This window comes from Phalaenopsis equestris, unplaced genomic scaffold, assembly GCF_001263595.1.
Source record: "Phalaenopsis equestris unplaced genomic scaffold, ASM126359v1 Scaffold000903, whole genome shotgun sequence".
Taxonomy (NCBI): domain Eukaryota; kingdom Viridiplantae; phylum Streptophyta; class Magnoliopsida; order Asparagales; family Orchidaceae; genus Phalaenopsis; species Phalaenopsis equestris.
In genome coordinates this window covers 97514-102376 of record NW_018165342.1, presented here as the reverse complement: position 1 = coordinate 102376, position 4863 = coordinate 97514, and positions in this window count along the sequence as shown.

The following is a 4863-nucleotide window of genomic DNA, read 5'->3' as shown; positions in this document are numbered from 1 at the left end:
GGATTTGATTGGGAAAGATTGTGAGTTAAGTTGTATATTTCATTTCTTTTGTTTGTACACTTGTTTTTATATATGAAATCCATGTTTTATTGTATCCTATGAAATCCATGTTTTATTGTCCATGTTTTATTGTATCCTTCTCATGAATTCTGAGTAGTCTTCTTTATCATTCCCTTACTTTGAAGAATTGATTTTGTGAAGAATTGATTTTGTTTTCTACAATTTTAAATGTCAATAATTTGTGATGATTTGAACTCCGATCTTCATTTACTTTTTAGCTGATCTGGCCAATTGAATTGCTAAAATGTGTTCTGATAAGGGGATATCATTTCTATAACAAAGGGAGAATCACATTTGATTTCATGGGAGAGTAATTTATCCATGGGATTGGGTGCAAATAAATAGGGAAATATACTTCGTTGGATGTAGAATTGGAAGATTTTAAGGTGACATATTAGAATCCCTAATTTGGTTCAATTGATTGTAAATTAATGTGAGCATGTTAGCCCTCAGGTGACGGAGTAGTGGGAGCTCTGGAGTGACAGTTGGTATCCTCTCAGCCTAACCACCAAATTAGGGACCAAACTCTGGATTAGTTAATGTTCTTTATAGCACTCGGGAGAGGGTAGAGAATAGGATTGCTCCTATTTGACACAAAATAGTTTTTAAATATATTTTTCAAATGATTTCAACTTCTTCACAAGCCATATTTTCATTGTAAAGGGGAAGGACATTTTCTCATACTTGAACTTTTCGTCAACAAAAACCTTTATTTTATTTCAGCAATTTACTTTTGAAAGTTTAACATGTTGTTATAGTCATACATCTATATATTTAGTAACATTTCACTTACGCAGTTTAACTTCAAACTTTGTACTTTACTTTATTTTTATTTTTAGTTTGTAATAGAACATAAATAACTAGCTTATATATATTTTCAGCTTCTTTATGGGATCGATATCTAGGACTCTATTAGAGTCCTGTATTACTTGAACGATACGTATACTTGCGTTATATGTAAAATGGAATTCAAACTTTATAAGATGTTTTAAAGATAATTTATTTTCATGGAATTCGAACTTTATAAGATGTTTTAAAGATAATTTATTTTCATTAAAGTTACATTATTGTCTGGGTTACGTTGCATCATTATTATTAATTTAATATCAATTTTCCAGAAGCCTGCATCAAGTTTTTGGCACCGTTGCCGGAAAATTAACAGAAAATATTTGTTATTTTATTTTAAAATATAAAAAAAAGTATTTGTAGTTTAGTTTGAACATTTTCTTGTTCACTTGTATCACTTATTTTTAATTACTTGTTTTCTTTTGTTTATGCATAGTATAAGATGTGAAAACTTAGTACCTTCCAATTCTGAATTAGAAGGAACTGTTAGAAAATTTTGAAAATAACAAAAAGAAAAAAATCATTCTAGCAAAATGTCTTGCAACTCAAGTAATGTTGGAAATGTGAATGAACATCATCAGATACCTTAAAGGGATTATGCTAATCCTACAATTGATGAAATTCATTTGAGTATACAAAACCCTGTTGTAGCCTTCAATTTATTTGAGCTTAAACCTGCTATTATCCAAATGATACAAAAAGTCAATTTGGAGGAACACTAAATGAAGATCCAAATTTACACCTTGCTAGTTTTCTAGAATTGTGTGTTACATTTAAATATGATGGAGTGTCGAATGATGATGTTAGACTTAGTAGACTTAGACTTTTTTTTTCACTGAGAGATAAAGCTAAGATGTTGTTAAACTCATTAGCACCTAGATCTATCAGAACATGGGGAGATTTATCACAAAAAAATTTTTCTAAATATTTCTCACCTTCAAAAACTGCTAAGCTTATAAATGATATTACATCTTTCTGTTAGTTTGAAGGAGAATCAATTTATGAAGCCTAGGAAAGATTTAAAGATCTCCTTAAGAGGTGTCCACACCATGAGTTTCCAGATTGGTTAATAATTTAAACTTTTTATAATGGGTTTGTTGGATCTCTTATTTGTTGGATCCCTTAAATCGATAATTGACGCTGCTGCTAGTGGATCATTAATGTCCAAACCATTCGATGAAGCATATTTATTAATTAAAGAGATGGATACTAATAATTTTCAATGGCCCTCAAAAAGGGTAAATCCAAAAAGAGTAGCTAGTATTCATGATTTTGATGCAATGTCAATATTAGCTGCTCAAATGGCTGCTATATCGAAGAAGATAGATCAATATGGAATGAATTATTCTTAAATAGTAGCTATGCTTGAGGAGAACTCATTTGGACAAATGATAGAATCTCAATCTTCTTATGAGAATTTAAATACAATAAACAATCATTCTAATAACCCATATGCCAATTATTATAATTCAGGATGGAAGAATCATCCAAACTTTAGTTGGAGTAACAATAACTCGAATACTTCAAATCTACAATGGGGAAACAATACTGCGAACCCAGTGGAAAGATCCAACAATCAAGGAAATCAAGTTTATAAACCTTATATACCCCCAGGATTTAATATTTACAAAATTAGGAAAAAAAATTATCAATGGAAGAATTGATATTGTAAATGGGAAGTCAATTACAGAGTCAAAGAGCTGCAATTAGAAACATAGAAAATCAATTCGGATGTATTGCTAATGAACTTAGCAATAGACCTTCAGTAACATTGCCTGGTAATGTTGAAGTAACTCCTAAAGCTAAGAACAAGGAGCAAATTATAGCTATTCAACTGAGAAGTGGAAAAGAATTAGAAGAAAGAGTTCAGCGAAAAGTTGAAATTGAAAAAGATGGGGTGAAAAATGAAAATTCTGGTGAAGATTTTCATTGTGAGTCCGCAAGTCCTATTAAACCAATGAAAATTACTGTATAAAGACCACCACCTCCATTTCCTCAAAGATTGAAGCAGAAGTATAAAGATAATCAATTTTTGAAATTTTCAAAAATTTTGAGGAAATTAATGATAAACATTCCATTTGTTGAAGCTTTGGATGTAGCGCTATAATTCAGAAAAAGCTTCCTGAAAAACTTAAAGATCCTGAAAGTTTTACAATTTCTTATGCTATTGGCAAACAATTTTATGGAAAAGCTTTATGTGATTTAGGAGCCAGTATTAATCTTATGTCGTTATCAATTTTCAAAAGGTTGGGTTTAGGATATATTTCACCTACAACTGTAACTCTTCAGTTAGTTGATCGTTCAATTACCTATCCTAAAGGAGTTATAGAAGATGTTTTAGTAAAGGTTGATAAATTTATCTTTATTGTGGACTTTATTGTATTATATATAGAGGAAGATAAAGAAATTCCTATTATTTTAGGATGACCATTCCTAGCCACTGGAAGAGCTTTGATGGATGTACAGAAGGGAGAACTAACTATGAGAGTTAGTGATCAAGAGGTTACATTTAATATTGTAAAATCAATGAGATACCTTGCAAAAGAATAAGAGATTGAATGCTACATATTGGATATTAATGAGTATTTAAGTCATAAATATTTCAAAAAGACATATGAAAGTGAATTTGAAAAGGAGTATATAGAATATCAGGATGAGGATAAAATCCAAGATGAGTCTATGGAAGTGAGTATGGAAGAATTGGATTATGTTCAGGAAAAATTTGAAGTGTTAGATCCTGTAGAAAATGACAATAATTTGATTTCATCTATTAAGAAACCCCCTGAACTAGAATTGAAAACACTTCCTACACATTTGAAGTATGCATTTTTAGGACTATCTGTCATAGTATCCTCAGAACTAAATGATGCGTAAGAACAACAGTCATTAGAAACTTTGAAAAGATATAAGAAAACCTTTGGATGGACATTAACTGATATAAAAGGAATCAGTCTTTCAATCTGTATGCATAGAATTTTATTGGAAGATCAACATAAACCAATAACTGATCCTCAAAAGAGATTGAATCCTATGATAAAAGCAGTGATAAAGAAAGAAATTATAAAATGGTTAGTTATGGGGATAATATATCCTATTTCAGACAGTGCTTGGGTAAGTTCAGTTCATTGTGTTCCAAAGAAAGGAGGTGTAACTGTAATGACAAATGAGCATAATGAATTAATTTCAACAAGACAAGCCGTTGGATGGTAAATCTGTATAGATTATAGAAAATTAAATTCTGCCACCTGGAAGGATCATTTTCCTTTAACCTTTTTGGACTAAATGTTGAATAAATTAGCTGAGCACAAATATTTTTGTTTTATAGATGGATAAACTGATTATCACCAAATACCTATTGCCCCTGAGGATAAAGAGAAAACAACATTTACTAGTCCTTATGAAACTTTTATTTTTTGGGAAATGCCTTTTGGATTATGTAATGCACCTTCAACATTTCAAAGATGTATGATGTCAATTTTCAATGATTGGATTGAAAAAGGGATTGAAGTCTCTATGGATGATTTTTTTGTATTCGGAACTTCATTCAAAATAAGTCTAAATCATTTAGAAAAAGTTTTGGAATGTTGTGAAAAGACTAATCTCGTATTGAATTGGGAAGAATGTCAATTTATGGTTATAGGAGGAATTGTGCTTGGACATAAAATTTCAGAAAATGACATGGAAGTAGATCCTGTAAAAATACAGGTTATATCAAACCTACCTCCACCTACCACAGTAAGAGGAGTTAGGAGTTTTTAGGGCATGCTGGATTTTACAGAAGATATATTAAGGATTTTTCAAAAATTACTAAAGCTTTATGCCAACTTCTGGAGAAAGATACAAATTTGACTTTAATCAAGATTACCTTAAAGCCTTTGAAACTTTAAAGGAAAAATTGATCACTGCTCTTATAATTGTTTCACCGATATGGAAAAACCTTTTGAATTAATGTGTGAT